This window comes from Ranitomeya variabilis, chromosome 4, assembly GCF_051348905.1.
Source record: "Ranitomeya variabilis isolate aRanVar5 chromosome 4, aRanVar5.hap1, whole genome shotgun sequence".
NCBI lineage: Eukaryota > Metazoa > Chordata > Amphibia > Anura > Dendrobatidae > Ranitomeya > Ranitomeya variabilis.
In genome coordinates, this window is record NC_135235.1 from 356,032,786 (window position 1) to 356,055,719 (window position 22,934).

The following is a 22,934-nucleotide window of genomic DNA, read 5'->3' on the forward strand; positions in this document are numbered from 1 at the left end:
TTTAAAATGCAAAATAGTGCTTTATAGAATTAGAGCATCAGACAGCAAAAAAAGTGGTCCAAAGGCCTACAATGATCAAACTTGGAGCACGCAGATATATGAGGGCTGTCACGGAAATACCACACTAGCAAATATGTAGCCTTTTTATAATTTTGGAAGCTAAATAGTGCTGTATACAATTAGAGAATCAGACAGCAGAAAAAAAGGGGGCCAACGGCCTACAATGACCAAACCAGAAGCACGCAATTATATGAGGGCTGTCGCAGAAATACCACACTGGCAAAAATGTGGCTTGCTTTTTTTTTAAATGCAAAATAGTGCTGCATAGAATTAGAATGTCAGACAGCAAAAAAAGTGATCCACCGGCCTACAATATCCAAACTTGGAGCAGGCAGATATATGAGGGCTGTCACAGAAATACCACATTGCAAAAATGTGGCCTGTTTTTTTTTTCTTTTAAATGCAAAATAGTGCTGTAGAGAATTAGAGTATCAGACAGCAAAAAAGGTGTCCATCGGCCCACAATAACCAAACTTGGAGCACACAGATATCTGAGGGCTGTCACGGAAATATCACACTGGCAAAAATGTGGCCTTTTTATAATTTTGGAAAAAAGATAGTGTTGTATAGAATTAGAATATCAGACAGAAAAAAATGTGGTCCACCGTCCTACAATACCCAAACTTGGAGCACGCAGATATATGAGGGCTGTCACGGAAATACTAGACTGGCAAATATGTAGCCTTTTTATAATTTTGGAAGCTGAATAGTGCTGTATACAATTAGAGTATCAGACAGCAAAAAAAGGGGCCAACGCCCTACAATGACCAAACTTGAAGCACGCAGATTTATGAGGGCTGTCACGGAAATACCACACTGGCACAAAATGTGGCTTGCTTTTTTTTTAAATGCAAAATAGTGCTGTATAGAATTAGAGTATTAGACAGTAAAAAAAAGTGGTCCACCGGCCTACAATACCCAAACTTGGAACACGCAGATAAATGAGGGATGTCATCGAAATATCACACTGGCAAAAATGTGGCCTGTGTTTTTTTTTAAAAGCAAAATAGTGCTGTATAGAATTAGAATATCAGACAGCAAAAAACGTGGTCTACCGGCCTAAAATAACCAAACTTGGAGCAGTCAGATATATGAGGGCTGTCACGGAAATATCACACTGGCAAAAATGTGTCCTTTTTATAATTTTGGAAAAAAAAATAACGCTGTATAGAATTAGAATATCAGACAGCAAAAAAAGTGGTCCACCGGCCTACAAAAACCAAACTTGGAACACGCAGATATATGAGGGCTGTCACGAAAATACCACACTGGCAAAAATGTGGAAAGTTTTTTTTTTTAAATGCAAAATAGTGCTGTATAGAATTAGAGTATTAGACAGTAAAAAAAGTGGTCCACCGGCCTACAATAACCAAACTTGGAGCACGCAGATATATGAGGGCTGTCAGGGAAATACCACACTGGCAAATATGTGGCCTTTTTATACTTTTGGAAGTTAAATAGTGCTGTATAGAATTAGAGTCTTTGACAGCAAAAAAAGTGGTCCACTGGCCTACAATGCCACCAATTTTTAAAAACACAGCACTTAATGAGAGCCAGAAGGTTGAAGCACAGCTGTATTCAGTTGAGGGCAACACCAGGGAGGGGCAGACACCGTTAGTAGGCCGTAACCAAAGTTGAAGGCCAAATGCAGTTTAATATCTGATACTATAGGCCGAAAGCCAGAAGGTAGAAGCTCAGCTGTATTCAGTTGAGGGCAACACCAGGGAGGGGCAGACACCGTTAGTAGGCCCTAAACACCAATTTTTTTTTTAAAAAAAACAGCACTTAATGAGAGCCAGAAGGTAGAAGCTCAGCTTTATTCAGTTGAGGACAAACACCAGGGAGCAGCAAACAGAGGTATTAGGCCCCATCCAGCAATTAAAAAACAAAAACAAAACAAAAAAAAAAAGCTTAATAAGAGCCAGAAGGTAGAAGCTCAGCTTTATGCAGTTGAGGACAACACCAGGGAGGGGCAGACACCGTTAGTAGGCCCTAAACACCAATTTAAAAAAAAAAAACAGCACTTAATGAGAGCCAGAAGGTTAAAGCTCAGCTTTATTCAGTTGAGGAAAAACACCAGGCAGGGGCAGACACCGTTAGTAGGCCGTAACCAAAGTTGAAGGCCAAATGCAGTTTAATATCTGATACTATAGGTCGAAAGCCAGAAGGTTGAAGCTCAGCTTTATTCAGTTGAGGGCAACACCAGGGAGAGGCAGACACCGTTAGTAGGCCCTAAACACCAATTTAAAAAAAAAAAAAACAGCACTTAATGAGAGCCAGAAGGTAGAAGCTCAGCTTTATTCAGTTGAGGAGAAACACCAGGGAGCAGCAAACAGAGGTATTAGGCCCCATCCAGCAATTAAAAAACAAAAACAAAACAAAAAAAAAAGCTTAATAAGAGCCAGAAGGTAGAAGCTCAGCTTTATTCAGTTGAGGACAACACCAGGGAGGGGCAGACACCGTTAGTAGGCCCTAACCACCAATTTTTAAAATAACAGCACTTAATGAGAGCCAGAAGGTTGAAGCTTAGCTTTATTCAGTTGAGGAAAAACACCAGGCAGGGGCAGACACCGTTAGTAGGCCGTAACCAAAGTTGAAGGCCAAATGCAGTTTAATATCTGATACTATAGGTCGAAAGCCAGAAGGTTGAAGCTCAGCTTTATTCAGTTGAGGGCAAACACCAGGGAGGGGCAGACGCCGTTAGTAGGCCATAACCAAAGTTGAAGGCCAAATGCAGTTTCATATCTGATACTATAGGCCGAAAGCCAGAAGGTTGAAGCTCAGCTTTATTCATTTGAGGGCAAACACCAGGGAGGGGCAGACACCGTTAGTAGGCCCTAACCACCAATTTTTAAAATAACAGCACTTAATGAGAGCCAGAAGGTTGAAGCTCAGCTTTATTCAGTTGAGGGCAAACACCAGGGAGGGGCAGACACCGTTAGTAGGCCCTAACCACCATTTTTTAAAATAACAGCACTTAATGAGAGCCAGAAGGTTGAAGCTCAGCTTTATTCAGTTGAGGGCAAACACCAGGGAGGGGCAGACAACGTTAGTAGGCCCTAACCACCAATTTTTAAAATAACAGCACTTAATGAGAGCCAGAAGGTTGAAGCGCAGCTGTATTCAGTTGAGGGCAACACCAGGGAGGGGCAGACACCGTTAGTAGGCCGTAACCAAAGTTGAAGGCAAAATGCAGTTTAATATCTGATACTATAGGCCGAAAGCCAGAAGGTAGAAGCTCAGCTGTATTCAGTTGAGGGCAACACCAGGGAGGGGCAGACACCGTTAGTAGGCCCTAAACACCAATTAAAAAAAAAAAAAAACAGCACTTAATGAGAGCCAGAAGGTTGAAGCTCAGCTTTATTCAGTTGAGGAAAAACACCAGGCAGGGGCAGACACCTTTAGTAGGCCGTAACCAAAGTTGAAGGCCAAATGCAGTTTAATATCTGATACTATAGGTCGAAAGCCAGAAGGTTGAAGCTCAGCTTTATTCAGTTGAGGGCAACACCAGGGAGGGGCAGACACCGTTAGTAGGCCCTAACCACCAATTTTTTAAAACACAGCACTTAATGAGAGCCAGAAGGTTGAAGCACAGCTGTATTCAGTTGAGGGCAACACCAGGGAGGGGCAGACACCATTAGTAGGCCGTAATCAAAGTTGAAGGCCAAATGCAGTTTCATATCTGATACTATAGGCCGAAAGCCAGAAGGTTGAAGCTCAGCTTTATTCAGTTGAGGGCAAACACCAGGGAGGGGCAGACACCGTTAGTAGGCCCTAACCACCAATTTTTAAAATAACAGCACTTAATGAGAGCCAGAAGGTTGAAGCTCAGCTTTATTCAGTTGAGGGCAAACACCAGGGAGGGGCAGACACCGTTAGTAGGCCCTAACCACCAATTTTTAAAATAACAGCACTTAATGAGAGCCAGAAGGTTGAAGCTCAGCTTTATTCAGTTGAGGGCAAACACCAGGGAGGGGCAGACACCGTTAGTAGGCCCTAACCACCAATTTTTAAAATAACAGCACTTAATGAGAGCCAGAAGGTTGAAGCTCAGCTTTATTCAGTTGAGGAAAAACACCAGGCAGGGCAGACACCGTTAGTAGGCCCTAACCACCAATTTTTAAAAACACAGCACTTAATGAGAGCCAGAAGGTTGAAGCACAGCTGTATTCAGTTGAGGGCAACACCAGGGAGGGGCAGACACCATTAGTAGGCCGTAACCAAAAGTGAAGGCCAAATGCAGTTTAATATCTGATACTATAGGCCGAAAGCCAGAAGGTAGAAGCTCAGCTGTATTCAGTTGAGGGCAACACCAGGGAGGGGCAGACACCGTTAGTAGGCCCTAAACACCAATTTAAAAAAAAAAAAACAGCACTTAATGAGAGCCAGAAGGTAGAAGCTCAGCTTTATTCAGTTGAGGACAAACACCAGGGAGCAGCAAACGGAGGTATTAGGCCCCATCCAGCAATTAAAAAACAAAAACAAAAACAAAAAAAAAAAGCTTAATAAGAGCCAGAAGGTAGAAGCTCAGCTTTATTCAGTTGAGGACAACACCAGGGAGGGGCAGACACTGTTAGTAGGCCCTAACCACCAATTTTTAAAATAACAGCACTTAATGAGAGCCAGAAGGTTGAAGCTCAGCTTTATTCAGTTGAGGAAAAACACCAGGCAGGGGCAGACACCGTTAGTAGGCCGTAACCAAAGTTGAAGACCTAATGCTGTTTAATATCTGATACTATAGGTCGAAAGCCATAAGGTTGAAGCTCAGCTTTATTCAGTTGAGGGCAAACACCAGGGAGGGGCAGACACTGTTAGTAGGCCGTTACCAAAGTTGAAGGCCAAATCCAGTTTCATATCTGATACTATAGGCCGAAAGCCAGAAGGTTGAAGCTCAGCTTTATTCAGTTGAGGGCAAACACCAGGGAGGGGCAGACACCGTTAGTAGGCCTAACCACCAATTTTTAAAATAACAGCACTTAATGAGAGCCAGAAGGTTGAAGCTCAGCTTTATTCAGTTGAGGAAAAACACCAGGCAGGGGCAGACACCGTTAGTAGGCCCTAACCACCAATTTTTAAAAACACAGCACTTAATGAGAGCCAGAAGGTTGAAGCACAGCTGTATTCAGTTGAGGGCAACACAAGAGAGGGGCAGACACCGTTAGTAGGCCGTAACCAAAGTTGAAGGCCAAATGCAGTTTAATATCTGATACTATAGGCCGAAAGCCAGAAGGTAGAAGCTCAGCTGTATTCAGTTGAGGGCAACACCAGGGAGGGGCAGACACCGTTAGTAGGCCCTAAACACCAATTTTTTTTAAAAAAAACAGCACTTAATGAGAGCCAGAAGGTAGAAGCTCAGCTTTATTCAGTTGAGGACAAACACCAGGGAGCAGCAAACAGAGGTATTAGGCCCCATCCAGCAATTAAAAAACAAAAACAAAAACAAAAAAAAAAAGCTTAATAAGAGCCAGAAGGTAGAAGCTCAGCTTTATTCAGTTGAGGACAACACCAGGGAGGGGCAGACACCGTTAGTAGGCCCTAACCACCAATTTTTAAAATAACAGCACTTAATGAGAGCCAGAAGGTTGAAGCTCAGCTTTATTCAGTTGAGGAAAAACACCAGGCAGGGGCAGACACCGTTAGTAGGCCGTAACCAAAGTTGAAGGCCAAATGCAGTTTCATATCTGATACTATAGGCCGAAAGCCAGAAGGTTGAAGCTCAGCTTTATTCAGTTGAGGGCAAACACCAGGGAGGGGCAGACACCGTTAGTAGGCCCTAACCACCAATTTTTAAAATAACAGCACTTAATGAGAGCCAGAAGGTTGAAGCTCAGCTTTATTCAGTTGAGGGCAAACACCAGGGAGGGGCAGACACCGTTAGTAGGCCCTAACCACCAATTTTTAAAATAACAGCACTTAATGAGAGCAAGAAGGTTGAAGCTCAGCTTTATTCAGTTGAGGGCAAACACCAGGGAGGGGCAGACACCGTTAGTAGGCCCTAACCACCAATTTTTAAAATAACAGCACTTAATGAGAGCCAGAAGGTTGAAGCTCAGCTTTATTCAGTTGAGGAAAAACACCAGGCAGGGCAGACACCGTTAGTAGGCCCTAACCACCAATTTTTAAAAACACAGCACTTAATGAGAGCCAGAAGGTTGAAGCACAGCTGTATTCAGTTGAGGGCAACACCAGGGAGGGGCAGACACCATTAGTAGGCCGTAACCAAAAGTGAAGGCCAAATGCAGTTTAATATCTGATACTATAGGCCGAAAGCCAGAAGGTAGAAGCTCAGCTGTATTCAGTTGAGGGCAACACCAGGGAGGGGCAGACACCGTTAGTAGGCCCTAAACACCAATTTAAAAAAAAAAAACAGCACTTAATGAGAGCCAGAAGGTAGAAGCTCAGCTTTATTCAGTTGAGGACAAACACCAGGGAGCAGCAAACGGAGGTATTAGGCCCCATCCAGCAATTAAAAAACAAAAACAAAAACAAAAAAAAAAAGCTTAATAAGAGCCAGAAGGTAGAAGCTCAGCTTTATTCAGTTGAGGACAACACCAGGGAGGGGCAGACACTGTTAGTAGGCCCTAACCACCAATTTTTAAAATAACAGCACTTAATGAGAGCCAGAAGGTTGAAGCTCAGCTTTATTCAGTTGAGGAAAAACACCAGGCAGGGGCAGACACCGTTAGTAGGCCGTAACCAAAGTTGAAGGCCTAATGCTGTTTAATATCTGATACTATAGGTCGAAAGCCATAAGGTTGAAGCTCAGCTTTATTCAGTTGAGGGCAAACACCAGGGAGGGGCAGACACTGTTAGTAGGCCGTTACCAAAGTTGAAGGCCAAATGCAGTTTCATATCTGATACTATAGGCCGAAAGCCAGAAGGTTAAAGCTCAGCTTTATTCAGTTGAGGGCAAACACCAGGGAGGGGCAGACACCGTTAGTAGGCCTAACCACCAATTTTTAAAATAACAGCACTTAATGAGAGCCAGAAGGTTGAAGCTCAGCTTTATTCAGTTGAGGAAAAACACCAGGCAGGGGCAGACACCGTTAGTAGGCCCTAACCACCAATTTTTAAAAACACAGCACTTAATGAGAGCCAGAAGGTTGAAGCACAGCTGTATTCAGTTGAGGGCAACACAAGAGAGGGGCAGACACCGTTAGTAGGCCGTAACCAAAGTTGAAGGCCAAATGCAGTTTAATATCTGATACTATAGGCCGAAAGCCAGAAGGTAGAAGCTCAGCTGTATTCAGTTGAGGGCAACACCAGGGAGGGGCAGACACCGTTAGTAGGCCCTAAACACCAATTTTTTTTTAAAAAAACAGCACTTAATGAGAGCCAGAAGGTAGAAGCTCAGCTTTATTCAGTTGAGGACAAACACCAGGGAGCAGCAAACAGAGGTATTAGGCCCCATCCAGCAATTAAAAAACAAAAACAAACAAAAAAAAAAAAAGCTTAATAAGAGCCAGAAGGTAGAAGCTCAGCTTTATTCAGTTGAGGACAACACCAGGGAGGGGCAGACACCGTTAGTAGGCCCTAACCACCAATTTTTAAAATAACAGCACTTAATGAGAGCCAGAAGGTTGAAGCTCAGCTTTATTCAGTTGAGGAAAAACACCAGGCAGGGGCAGACACCGTTAGTAGGCCGTAACCAAAGTTGAAGGCCAAATGCAGTTTAATATCTGATACTATAGGTCGAAAGCCATAAGGTTGAAGCTCAGCTTTATTCAGTTGAGGGCAAACACCAGGGAGGGGCAGACACTGTTAGTAGGCCGTAACCAAAGTTGAAGGCCAAATGCAGTTTCATATCTGATACTATAGGCCGAAAGCCAGAAGGTTGAAGCTCAGCTTTATTCAGTTGAGGGCAACACAAGAGAGGGGCAGACACCGTTAGTAGGCCGTAACCAAAGTTGAAGGCCAAATGCAGTTTAATATCTGATACTATAGGCCGAAAGCCAGAAGGTAGAAGCTCAGCTGTATTCAGTTGAGGGCAACACCAGGGAGGGGCAGACACCGTTAGTAGGCCCTAAACACCAATTTTTTTTTAAAAAAACAGCACTTAATGAGAGCCAGAAGGTAGAAGCTCAGCTTTATTCAGTTGAGGACAAACACCAGGGAGCAGCAAACAGAGGTATTAGGCCCCATCCAGCAATTAAAAAAAAAAAAAAAAAAAAAGCTTAATAAGAGCCAGAAGGTAGAAGCTCAGCTTTATGCAGTTGAGGACAACACCAGGGAGGGGCAGACACCGTTAGTAGGCCCTAAACACCAATTTTTTAAAAAACAGCACTTAATGAGAGCCAGAAGGTTGAAGCACAGCTGTATTCAGTTGAGGGCAACACCAGGGAGGGGCAGACACCATTAGTAGGCCGTAACCAAAAGTGAAGGCCAAATGCAGTTTAATATCTGATACTATAGGCCGAAAGCCAGAAGGTAGAAGCTCAGCTGTATTCAGTTGAGGGCAACACCAGGGAGGGGCAGACACCGTTAGTAGGCCCTAAACACCAATTTAAAAAAAAAAAACAGCACTTAATGAGAGCCAGAAGGTAGAAGCTCAGCTTTATTCAGTTGAGGACAAACACCAGGGAGCAGCAAACGGAGGTATTAGGCCCCATCCAGCAATTAAAAAACAAAAACAAAAACAAAAAAAAAAAGCTTAATAAGAGCCAGAAGGTAGAAGCTCAGCTTTATTCAGTTGAGGACAACACCAGGGAGGGGCAGACACTGTTAGTAGGCCCTAACCACCAATTTTTAAAATAACAGCACTTAATGAGAGCCAGAAGGTTGAAGCTCAGCTTTATTCAGTTGAGGAAAAACACCAGGCAGGGGCAGACACCGTTAGTAGGCCGTAACCAAAGTTGAAGGCCTAATGCTGTTTAATATCTGATACTATAGGTCGAAAGCCATAAGGTTGAAGCTCAGCTTTATTCAGTTGAGGGCAAACACCAGGGAGGGGCAGACACTGTTAGTAGGCCGTTACCAAAGTTGAAGGCCAAATGCAGTTTCATATCTGATACTATAGGCCGAAAGCCAGAAGGTTAAAGCTCAGCTTTATTCAGTTGAGGGCAAACACCAGGGAGGGGCAGACACCCTTAGTAGGCCTAACCACCAATTTTTAAAATAACAGCACTTAATGAGAGCCAGAAGGTTGAAGCTCAGCTTTATTCAGTTGAGGAAAAACACCAGGCAGGGGCAGACACCGTTAGTAGGCCCTAACCACCAATTTTTAAAAACACAGCACTTAATGAGAGCCAGAAGGTTGAAGCACAGCTGTATTCAGTTGAGGGCAACACAAGAGAGGGGCAGACACCGTTAGTAGGCCGTAACCAAAGTTGAAGGCCAAATGCAGTTTAATATCTGATACTATAGGCCGAAAGCCAGAAGGTAGAAGCTCAGCTGTATTCAGTTGAGGGCAACACCAGGGAGGGGCAGACACCGTTAGTAGGCCCTAAACACCATTTTTTTTTTAAAAAAACAGCACTTAATGAGAGCCAGAAGGTAGAAGCTCAGCTTTATTCAGTTGAGGACAAACACCAGGGAGCAGCAAACAGAGGTATTAGGCCCCATCCAGCAATTAAAAAACAAAAACAAAAACAAAAAAAAAAAGCTTAATAAGAGCCAGAAGGTAGAAGCTCAGCTTTATTCAGTTGAGGACAACACCAGGGAGGGGCAGACACCGTTAGTAGGCCCTAACCACCAATTTTTAAAATAACAGCACTTAATGAGAGCCAGAAGGTTGAAGCTCAGCTTTATTCAGTTGAGGAAAAACACCAGGCAGGGGCAGACACCGTTAGTAGGCCGTAACCAAAGTTGAAGGCCAAATGCAGTTTAATATCTGATACTATAGGTCGAAAGCCATAAGGTTGAAGCTCAGCTTTATTCAGTTGAGGGCAAACACCAGGGAGGGGCAGACACTGTTAGTAGGCCGTAACCAAAGTTGAAGGCCAAATGCAGTTTCATATCTGATACTATAGGCCGAAAGCCAGAAGGTTGAAGCTCAGCTTTATTCAGTTGAGGGCAACACAAGAGAGGGGCAGACACCGTTAGTAGGCCGTAACCAAAGTTGAAGGCCAAATGCAGTTTAATATCTGATACTATAGGCCGAAAGCCAGAAGGTAGAAGCTCAGCTGTATTCAGTTGAGGGCAACACCAGGGAGGGGCAGACACCGTTAGTAGGCCCTAAACACCAATTTTTTTTAAAAAAAACAGCACTTAATGAGAGCCAGAAGGTAGAAGCTCAGCTTTATTCAGTTGAGGACAAACACCAGGGAGCAGCAAACAGAGGTATTAGGCCCCATCCAGCAATTAAAAAAAAAAGAAAAAAAAAAAGCTTAATAAGAGCCAGAAGGTAGAAGCTCAGCTTTATGCAGTTGAGGACAACACCAGGGAGGGGCAGACACCGTTAGTAGGCCCTAAACACCAATTTTTTAAAAAACAGCACTTAATGAGAGCCAGAAGGTTAAAGCTCAGCTTTATTCAGTTGAGGAAAAACACCAGGCAGGGGCAGACACCGTTAGTAGGCCATAACCAAAGTTGAAGGCCAAATGCAGTTTAATATCTGATACTATAGGTCGAAAGCCAGAAGGTTGAAGCTCAGCTTTATTCAGTTGAGGGCAACACCAGGGAGGGGCAGACACCGTTAGTAGGCCCTAACCACCAATTTTTTAAAACACAGCACTTAATGAGAGCCAGAAGGTTGAAGCACAGCTGTATTCAGTTGAGGGCAACACCAGGGAGGGGCAGACACCGTTAGTAGGCCGTAACCAAAGTTGAAGGCCAAATGCAGTTTCATATCTGATACTATAGGCCGAAAGCCAGAAGGTTGAAGCTCAGCTTTATTCAGTTGAGGAAAAACACCAGGGAGGGGCAGACACCGTTAGTAGGCCGTAACCAAAGTTGAAGGCCAAATGCAGTTTCATATCTGATACTATAGGCCGAAAGCCAGAAGGTGGAAGCTCCGATTTAGACAGTGGAGGACAATTTGAATTAGGGACTGCAGACAGACTTAGTAGGCTGTCCCCTGTGGACCATGCATCCAACACATTAAGCCATTGCGCCGTAATGGACACGTAATCTTCCGTGGCCATGCCTACAGGTCCATGCGTCTGTTGTCAGGTGCACCTTTGTACTCACAGATTGCCAGAGTGCATGGACAATGCGGTCTTCTACATGCTGGTGGAGGGTTGGGACGGCTTTTCTTGCAAAAGAAGTGTCGACTGGTTAGCTTGTAGCGTGGTACAGCGTAGTCCATCATGGCCTTATTAATAGTAAATAATATATACAACTAGGCTCTATGAACTTTTAAATAGGTTCCAGGGGTACACGGGCAGCATTGGTGTGGTCAGTGGAGGAGTATTGCAAGTAGGGGCCGCAGACAGGCTATTAAAGGCCTAAAATAACAAACAATAGGCTCATGGCAGTTTTATATCGGTTACATGGATACACGGGCAGGCAGCATTGTGGTCAGTGGAGGAGTATTGCAAGTAGGGGCCGCAGACAGGCTCACAAAGGCCTAAAATAACAAACAATAGGCTCATGGCAGTTTTATATCGGTTACATGGATACACGGGCAGGCAGCATTGTGGTCAGTGGAGGAGTATTGCAAGTAGGGGCCGCAGACAGGCTATCAAAGGCCTAAAATAACAAACAATAGGCTCATGGCAGTTTTATATCGGTTACATGGATACACAGGCAGGCACTCCAGGCAGCATTGTGGTCAGTGGAGGAGTATTGCAAGTAGGGGCCGCAAACAGGCTCACAAAGGCCTAAAATAACAAACAATAGGCTCATGGCAGTTTTATATCGGTTACATGGATACACGGGCAGGCGGCATTGTGGTCAGTGGAGGAGTATTGCAAGTAGGGGCCGCAGACAGGCTATCAAAGGCCTAAAATAACAAACAGTAGGCAGTCATGGCAGTTTTACATCGGTTACATGGATACACAGGCAGGCAGCATTGTGGTCAGTGGAGGAGTATTGCAAGGACTGTCTGACACAGTTAGTACTCCAAAAAAATAAATAGATGTGAATGTCTCGCAAAACAACTATAAGTAAAAAAAGGGTGGCATGCTTAGGTACAGGGGTGGGCTCATCTGCAGAGTTTATGACAAAGTAATTTGGCAGTAAATTACTATTTACTGGTGTCAATATAGGACACTGACCCAGACTACTTTAACTAGCATCATAGATGCAAACAAATTGGTATTGTTTGTCAGTGCCAGGCATTGAATGATGTCAGTGCATAGACTAAACATTGGTGGAGCTGTGCGACATAATTTTGCACGTGGTAGAGCACAGTTTGAGCTGGGGGAGGGGGGAACTCTCTTGTGGCCGGCGGGACCGCCCCAGGGCCCCTCATGTTACAACGGTGTGTCTGACGTTGGGTGCGCACCACCACCGCCAGAGACACTACATTGTACTATGAGGGACCCAGTGGCAGTGCCGTCGACCAAAAGCGGGCACACCCACCTCTTCAGACAATCAGCACTGTAACGGGTGCTTGCGCCAAGTGGCGAGACAACGGCCCCGTGGGGGGATTTTTCCCATTGGGGGAGGTGTAAACATGTCGTATGCTGGACAAACAGCTGCTGCAAATTAACAGATTGGAACACTCAGTAAGACCAGTCCACAAGCAAGACCTTTTTATAGGAAAGCTAGGTGTCAGCCGGGAAAGGTGGGGCAAAATAATTTGAAATCCAGGAGTGGTTCATTTTAATGAAGGTGAGATCATCCACATTTTGGGTAGCCAGACGAGTCCTTTTTTCGGTTAATATTGAACCAGCAGCACTGAATACTCTTTCTGATAGCACACTAGCTGCTGGGCAAGCAAGCTCCTGCAACGAATATTCTGCCAATTCAGGCCAGGTGTCTAATTTTGATGCCCAGTAATCAAATGGGAATGACGGTTGAGGGAGAACATCGATAAGGGAAGAAAAATAGTTAGTAACCATACTGGACAAATGTTGTCTCCTGTCACTTTGAATAGATGCTGCAGTACCTGTCCTGTCTGCGGTCATTGCGAAATCACTCCACAACCTGGTCAGAAAACCCCTCTGTCCAACGCCACTTCTGATCTGTGCACCTCTAACACCTCTGCCCTGTAGCCCCCTGCAGCTCGTGTGAGAACCATCACCGGCGCTGTGTGCTGGGAATGCCTGAATCAAACGGTCTACAAGAGTAGCTTGTTTGGTTGCTAATATTTGTTCGAGGTTCTCATGTGGCATAATATTTTGCAATTTGCCTTTATAGCGAGGGTCAAGGATGCAGGCCAACCAGTAATCGTCATCGCTCATCATTTTAATAACGCGTGTGTCACTTTTGAGGGTACGTAAGGCATAATCCGCCATGTGTGCCAAAGTTCCAGTTGTCAAATCTGCGGTTGTGCTGTTTGGAGGGGCTGTTACAGGCAAATCTACGTCACTTGTCTCCCTTAAAAAAACAGAACCCGGCCTTGCAACGCCACTAATTTCTGTTGGCCCAGGAGAAGCTTCCTCATTCAAAAAGTACTCATCCCCATCATCCTCCTCGTCCTCCTCCTCCTCTTCGCCCGCTACCGCGTCCTCTACACGGCCCTGACCAGACAATGGCTGACTGTCATCAAGGCTTTCCTCTTCCTCGGCTGCAGACGCCTGCTCCTTTATGTGCGTCAAACTTTGCATCAGCAGACGCATTAGGGGGATGCTCATGCTTATTATGGCGTTGTCTGCACTAACCAGCCGTGTGCATTCCTCAAAACACTGAAGGACTTGACACAGGTCTTGTAGCTTCGACCACTGCACACCTGACAACTCCATGTCTGCCATCCAACTGCCTGCCTGTGTATGTGTATCCTCCCACAAAAACATAACAGCACGCCTCTGTTCGCACAGTCTCTGAAGCATGTGCAGTGTGGAGTTCCACCTTGTTGAAATGTCGATGATTAGGCGATGCTGGGGAAGGTTCAAAGACCGCTGATAGTTCTGCATACGGCTGGAGTGAACGGGCGAACGGCGGATATGCAAGCAAAGTCTGCGCACTTTGAGGAGCAGGTCTGGTAACCTCGGGTAACTTTTCAGGAAGCACTGCACCACCAGGTTTAAGGTGTGAGCCAGGCAAGGAATGTGTTTCAGTTGGGAAAGGGCTATGGCAGCCATGAAATTCCTTCCGTTATCACTCACAACCTTGCCTGCCTCAAGATGTACAGTGCCCAGCCATGACTGAGTTTCATTCAGCAAGAACTCGGACAGAACTTCCGCGGTGTGTCTGTTGTCGCCCAAACACTTCATTGCCAATACAGCCTGCTGACGCTTGCCACTAGCTGTCCCATAATGGCACACCTGGTGTGCAACAGTGGCAGCTGCGGATGGAGTGGATGTGCGACTGCGGTGTGTGGACGAGCTCTCGCTTCTGCATGAGGAGGAGGAAGAGGAGGAGGGGGGCTAACGCCTACAGCCAACTCTTTCCTTGACCATGGACTAGGCAAAACTGTCCCAATATTGCTGTCCCCTGTGGACCCTGCATCCACCACATTCACCCAGTGTGCCGTGATGGACACGTAATGTCCCTGGCCATGCCTACTGGTCCATGCATCTGTTGTCAGGTGCACCTTTGTAGTCACAGACTGCCTGAGTGCATGGACGATGCGGTCTTTAACATGCTGTTGGAGGGCCGGGATGGCTTTTCTAGAAAAGAAGTGTCGACTGGGTAGCTCGTAGCGTGGTACAGCGTAGTCCATCAGCGCTTTGAAAGCTTCGCTTTCAACTAACCGGTAGGGCATCATCTCTAATGAGATTAGTCTAGCAATGTGGGCGTTCAAACCCTGTGTACGCAGATGCGAGGATGAGTACTTCCTTTTCCTAACAAGAGTCTCATGTAGGGTGAGCTGGACTGGAGAGCTGGAGATCGTGGAACTAGCGGTGGTGCCGGTGGACATGGCAGACTGAGAGAGGGTTGGAGATGGTATTCTTGCTGGTGCCCTACATGCAGTGTTTCCTACTGCAAACCTGGTGATTCCCTGACTGCTTTGGCCTGGCGACGAAAGCTGCACAGATACTGCCGGTGGTGCGGGAAATGGTGGGTTTACAGTGAGGGAAGGGATGTAGCGTTGCTGACTAGCTTCATTGGCCGAGGGTGCTGCAACCTTTAGGGACATTTGGTAGTTATTCCAGGCTTGCAAATGCATGGTGGATAAATGTCTATGCATGCAACTTGTATTTAGACTTTTAAGATTCTGACCTCTGCTTAAGGTAGTTGAACATTTTTGACAGATGACTTTGCGCTGATCATTTGGATGTTGTTTAAAAAAATGCCAGACTGCACTCTTTCTACTATTGGATAACTGTTCAGGCATTGCAGACTGAGCTTCTTTAACCGGATGGCCACGCTGTCCTCCAACAGGTTTTGGTTTTGCCACGCGTTTTTGGCCAGATACGGCCTGGTAGATGGAACCTGTTGTGATGTTGATGCCTGCTGCGGCTCCTCCTCCTCTGCTTCTGAACTACTGCCGCCTGCACCCTGTTACATAGTTACATAGTTACATAGTTATTAAGGTTGAAGGAAGACTGTAAGTCCATCTAGTTCAACCCATAGCCTAACCTAACATGCCCTAACATGTTGATCCAGAGGAAGGCAAAAAACCCCATGTGGCAAAGAGTAACTCCACCATGGGGAAAAAAATTCCTTCCCGACTCCACATACGGCAATCAGACTAGTTCCCTGGATCAACGCCTTATCAAGGAATCTAGTATATATACCCGGTAACATTATACTTTTCCAGAAAGGCATCCAGTCCCCTCTTAAATGTAAGTAACGAATCGCTCATTACAACATCATACGGCAGAGAGTTCCATAGTCTCACTGCTCTTACAGTAAAGAATCCACGTCTGTTATTATGCTTAAACCTTTTTTCCTCCAGACGTAGAGGATGCCCCCTTGTCCCTGTCTCAGGTCTATGATTAAAAAGATCATCAGAAAGGTCTTTGTACTGTCCCCTCATATATTTATACATTAAAATAAGATCACCCCTTAGTCTTCGTTTTTCCAAACTAAATATCCCCAAGTGTAATAACCTATCTTGGTATTGCAGACCCCCCAGTCCTCTAATAACCTTGGTCGCTCTTCTCTGCACCCGCTCCAGTTCAGCTATGTCTTTCTTATACACCGGAGACCAGAACTGTGCACAGTATTCTAAGTGTGGTCGAACTAGTGACTTGTATAGAGGTAAAATTATGTTCTCCTCATGAGCATCTATGCCTCTTTTAATACATCCCATTATTTTATTTGCCTTTGTAGCAGCTGCCTGACACTGGCCACTGAATATGAGTTTGTCATCCACTCATACACCCAGGTCTTTTTCATTGACGGTTTTGCCCAGAGTTTTAGAATTAAGCACATAGTTATACATCTTGTTACTTCTACCCAAGTGCATGACCTTACATTTATCCCCATTAAAGCTCATTTGCCATTTATCAGCCCAAGCTTCTAGTTTACATAAATCATCCTGTAATATAAAATTGTCCTCCCCTGTATTGATTACCCTGCAGAGTTTAGTGTCATCTGCAAATATTGAAATTCTACTCTGAATGCCCCCTACAAGGTCATTAATAAATATGTTAAAAAGAAGAGGGCCCAATACTGACCCCTGTGGTACCCCACTGCTAACCGCGACCCAGTCCGAGTGTGCTCCATTAATAACCACCATTGGTTTCCTATCCCTGAGCCAGCTCTCAACCCACTTACACATATTTTCCCCTATCCCCATTACTCTCATTTTATGTAACAACCTTTTGTGTGGCACCGTATCAAAAGCTTTGGAAAAGTCCATATATACTACGTCCACTGGGTTCCCTTGGTCCAGTCCGGAACTTACCTCTTCATAGAAGCTGATCAAATTAGTCTGACATGAACGGTCCCTAGTAAACCCGTGCTGATACTGGGTCATGAGGTTATTCCTCTTCAGATACTCCAGCATAGCATCCCTTAGAATGCCCTCTAGGATTTTACCCACAGTAGAGGTTAAGCTTACTGGCCTATAATTACCAAGTTCAGTTTTTGCCCCTTTTTTGAATATTGGCACCACATTTGCTATACGCCAGTCCTGTGGTACAGACCCTGTTATTATGGAGTCTTTAAAGATTAAAAATAATGGTCTATCAATGACTGTACTTAGTTCCTGCAGTACTCGGGGGTGTATCCCATCCGGGCCCGGAGATTTGTCAATTTTAGTTACTTTTAGACGCCGCTGTACTTCCTGCTGGGTTAAGCAGGTGACATTTAATGGGGAATTTTTATCACTAGTCATTTTGTCTGCCATGGGATTTTCTTTTGTAAATACTGATGAAAAAAAGTCATTTAGCATATTGGCTTTTTCCTCATCCTCATCCACCATTTCACCCAGACTATTTTTAAGGGGGCCAACACTGTCATTTTTTAGTTTCTTACTATTTATATAGTTAAAGAATATTTTGCGGTTATTTTTGCTCTCTCTAGCAATGAGTCTCTCTGTCTCAATCTTTGCTGCCTTGATTTGCTTTTTACAGAATTTATTTAATTTTCTGTATTTATTTAGTGCCTCCTCACTACCTACTTCCTTTAATTCTCTAAATGCTTTCTTTTTGTCCCTTATTGCGCCCCTTACAGCTGTATTTAGCCATATTGGTTTCCTCCTATTTCTAGTATGTTTATTCCCATACGGTATATACTGTGCACAGGTCCTATCCAGGATGCTAATAAATGTCTCCCATTTTCTTTGTGTATTTTTGTGTCTCAGGATATCGTCCCAGTTAATTGCACCAAGATCCTCTCTCATCCGTTGGAAATTTGCCCTCCTGAAGTTTAGTGTCCTTGTCACCCCCCTAACTACCCATCTTATTAAAGGTTACATGAAAACTTATTATTTTGTGATCACTATTCCCCAAGTGACCCCCAACCCTTATATTTGATATGCGGTCTGGCCTGTTGGTTAATATTAGGTCTAGCAGTGCCCCCCTCCTTGTTGGGTCCTGAACCAGTTGTGAAAGGTAATTGTCTCTCTTAGTTGTCAAAAACCGATTACCTTTGCTGGAACTGCAGGTTTCTGTTCCCCAATCTATTTCAGGGTAGTTGAAGTCCCCCATAATAATGACTTCTCCTTGAGTTGCAGCTTCATCTATTTGCTTTACGAGAATATTCTCCATTGCTTCCATTAGTTTTGGAGATTTATAACAAACCCCTATCAGTAATTTATTATTTTTTCCCCCTCCCCTTATCTCCACCCACAGGGATTCTACATTTTCATTAAATTCACCTATATTATCACGCAGGATGGGTTCCCCCAATGGCTGCCAATCGGGGTCAACAACTGGGTCATCTATGACCTCCTCTTCTATGTCGTGTGCAACTTCGTCTGTGTCACCGTGTAAGCCGGTGGTATAGCGTTCGTGACGGGGCACCATAGTCTCCGCTGGGTTTGATTCTGCCTTAGTACACTGCGAGGGCAATGTTCTTGTCTGAGTCAAAGGAACAGCATAGTAATCTGGCTGTGGCTGTGCATCTGTGCACTCCATGTCCGATTCAACTTCTAATGGGCATGGCCTGTTAACTGTTTCACTGTCTAACCCAGGAACGGTATGTGTAAAGAGCTCCATGGAGTAACCTGTTGTGTCGACTGACGCATCCTTCATTGTTGTTCTGGGTGAAGGACACAAGGAAGCGACTTGTTCCTGACCGGGAGCATCCACTGCTGATGCACTGCTCTGACATTTGGCACTTTCCGAGGAGGAGGCCAAAGAGCTAGAGGCAGAGTGAGCAATGAAAGCCAATACTTGTTCCTCCTGCTCCGGCTTCAAAAGTGGTTTTCCTACTCCCAGAAAAGAGAGCGTTCGAGGCCTTGTGTAGGCAGACGACGTTTTTGGCTCAACAACTCGAGACTTAGGTGCTGTACTGCTTTTACCACGACCACCTGATGCTCCACCACCACTACCATCATTACCAGCTGACAATGACCGCCCACGGCCAAGACCTCTTCCACTAGACTTCCTCATTGTTTGCAAAACGTAACCAAAGTAACGCTATTTGTTACTGTAAAACAACTTATAAGGTGAACTCAAACTTCTGTAGAATTTATATATACCTTTATAGGTGCCTGACACTGAAAGGAAAATCAGCCCCAGTGTTACACACTCGGTTTTCTGTGCCCCAAAAATTTGAGACAGATGGCACACACAGGAGCAGCACTCAAGCAGACTTGCCAATATTTATCTCCCACTAACTATTTTTTTTTTGAAAAGTGAGAATTTACCCCCCCCCAAAAAAAATGGCCAAGTATCACACAGTGGTTTTTTCGGTGCCACACAATGAGAGTGAGATGCCACCCACAGCAATGGCACGGAGGCAGACTTGCCAATATTTATCTCCCACTAACTATTTTTTTTTTTGAAAAGGGAGAGTTTACCCAAAAAAAACAAAAAGGACCAGTATTACACACTGCTTTTCGGTGGGACACAATGAGAGACAGATGCCACACACAGGACTGGCACGAAGGCAGACTTGCCAAGATTTATCTCCCACTAACTATTTTTTTTTTTGAAAAGGGAGAATTTACCCCAAAAAAACAAAAAGGACCAGTATTACACACTGCTTTTCGGTGGGACACAATGAGAGACAGATGCCACACACTGGACTGGCACGAAGGCAGACTTGCCAATATTTATCTCCCACTAACTATTTTTTTTTTTGAAAAGGGAGAATTTACCCCCAAAAAACAAAAAGGACCAGTATTACACACTGCTTTTCGGTGGGACACAATGAGAGACAGATGCCACACACAGGACTGGCACGGAGGCAGACTTGCCAAGATTTATCTCCCACTAACTATTTTTTTTTTGAAAAGGGAGAATTTACCCCAAAAAAACAAAAAGGCCCAGTATTACACACACACTGCTTTTCGGTGGGACACAATGAGAAACAGATGCCACACACAGGACTGGCACGGAGGCAGACTTGCCAATATTTATCTCCCACTAACTATTTTTTTTTTTTTTGAAAAGTGAGAATTTACCCCCCCCCCAAAAAAAAAAATGGCCAAGTATCACACAGTGGTTTTTTAGGTGCCACACAATGAGTGAGATGCCACCCACAGCAATGGCACGGAGGCAGACTTGCCAAGATTTATCTCCCACTAACTTTTTTTTTTTGAAAAGGGAGAATTTAGACAAAAAAAAAAAATGGCCAAGTATGACACAGTGGTTTTTTCGGTGCCACACAATGAGAGTGAGATGCCACCGACAGCAATGGCATGGAGGCAGACTTGCCAAGATTTATCTCCCACTAACTTTTTTTTTTTAAAAGGGAGAATTTACCCCAAAAAAACAAAAAGGACCAGTATTACACACTGCTTTTCGGTGGGACACAATGAGAGACAGATGCCACACACAGGACTGACACGGAGGCAGACTTGCCAATATTTATCTCCCACTAACTATTTTTTTTTTGAAAAGGGAGAATTTACCCCAAAAAAACAAAAAGGACCAGTATTACACACTGCTTTTCGGTGGGACACAATGAGAGACAGATGCCACACACAGGTCTGGCACGGAGGCAGACTTGCCAATATTTATCTCCCACTAACTATTTTTTTTTTTGAAAAGGGAGAATTTACCCCCCCCCCAAAAAAAAAAATGGCCAAGTATCACACAGTGGTTTTTTCGGTGCCACACAATGAGAGTGAGATGCCACCCACAGCAATGGCACGGAGGCAGACTTGCCAATATTTATCTCCCACTAACTATTTTTTTTTTTGAAAAGGGAGAATTTACCTTAAAAAAGCAAAAAGGACCAGTATTACACACTGCTTTTCGGTGGGACACAATGAGAGACAGATGCCACACACAGGACTGGCACGGAGGCAGACTTGCCAATATTTATCTCCCACTAACTATTTTTTTTTTGAAAAGTGAGAATTTACCCCCCCCCAAAAAAAATGGCCAAGTATCACACAGTGGTTTTTTTGGTGCCACACAATGAGAGTGAGATGCCACCCACAGCAATGGCACGGAGGCAGACTTGCCAAGATTTATCTCCCACTAACTTTTTTTTTTTTGAAAAGGGAGAATTTAGACAAAAAAAAAATGGCCAAGTATCACACAGTGTTTTTTTCGGTGCCACACAATGAGAGTGAGATGCCACCCACAGCAATGGCACGGAGGCAGACTTGCCAATATTTATCTCCCACTAACTATTTTTTTTTTTTGAAAAGGGAGAATTTACCCCAAAAAAACAAAACGGACCAGTATTACACACTGCTTTTCGGTGGGACACAATGAGAGACAGATGCCACACACAGGACTGGCACGGAGGCAGACTTGTCAAGATTTATCTCCCACTAACTATTTTTTTTTTGAAAAGGGAGAATTTACCCCAAAAAAATAAAAAGGCCCAGTATTACACACACACTGCTTTTTGGTGGGACACAATGAGAAACAGATGCCACACACAGGACTGGCACAGAGGCAGACTTGCCAATATTTATCTCCCACTAACTATTTTTTTTTTTAAAAGTGAGAATTTACGCCAAAAAAAAAAAAAATGGCTAAGTATCACACAGTGGTTTTTTCGGTGCCACACAATGAGAGTGAGATGCCACCCACAGCAATGGCACGGAGGCAGACTTGCCAATATTTATCTCCCACTAACTATTTTTTTTTTTTTTGAAAAGGGAGAATTTACCCCAAAAAAACAAAAAGGACCAGTATTACACACTGCTTTTCGGTGGGACACAATGAGAGACAGATGCCACACACAGGACTGGCACGGAGGCAGACTTGTCAAGATTTATCTCCCACTAACTATTTTTTTTTTGAAAAGGGAGAATTTACCCCAAAAAAATAAAAAGGCCCAGTATTACACACACACTGCTTTTCGGTGGGACACAATGAGAAACAGATGCCACACACAGGACTGGCAAGGAGGCAGATTTGCCAATATTTATCTCCCACTATCTATTTTTTTTTTTGAAAAGTGAGAATTTACCCCCTCAAAAAAAAATGGCCAAGTATCACACAGTGGTTTTTTCGGTGCCACACAATGAGAGTGAGATGCCACCCACAGCAATGGCACGGAGGCAGACTTGCCAATATTTATCTCCCACTAACTATTTTTTTTTTTTGAAAAGGGAGAATTTACCCCCAAAAAAACAAAAAGGACCAGTATTACACACTGCTTTTCGGTGGGACACAATGAGAGACAGATGCCACACACAGGACTGGCACGGAGGCAGACTTGCCAATATTTATCTCCCACTAACTATTTTTTTTTTGAAAAGTGAGAATTTACCCCCCCCCCAAAAAAAAAATGGCCAAGTGTCACACAGTGGTTTTTTCGGTGCCACACAATGAGAGTGAGATGCCACCCACAGCAATGGCACGGAGGCAGACTTGCCAAGATTTATCTCCCACTAACTTTTTTTTTTTTGAAAAGGGAGAATTTAGACAAAAAAAAAAAAAAAAAAATGGCCAAGTATCACACAGTGGTTTTTTCGGTGCCACACAATGAGAGAGAGATGCTACCCACAGCAATGACACGGAGGCAGACTTGCCAAGATTTATCTCCCTGCAGTTATCTCAGAAAAGTATGACAGGCAGCTAGAAAAAGGACTGCTGCACACAAAAGTGTGGACAAACACACAAGATAGCTGTGCAGAAAGGAAGGAAAAACAGGATTTGTGCTTTGAAAAAAGCAGTTGGTTTGCACAGCGTTGTACACACACAGGCACAGCAACGCAGCTATCAGGGTCAGGGAGCCTTCTAGGGCAGCCCAATGAGCGACAGCGCTGAGGAAAAAAAAATGTAGCTTCCACTGTCCCTGCAAACAAAAGGTGGTGTTGGACAGTGGAAATCGCTACAGCACAAGCGGTTTGCAGCTTTATG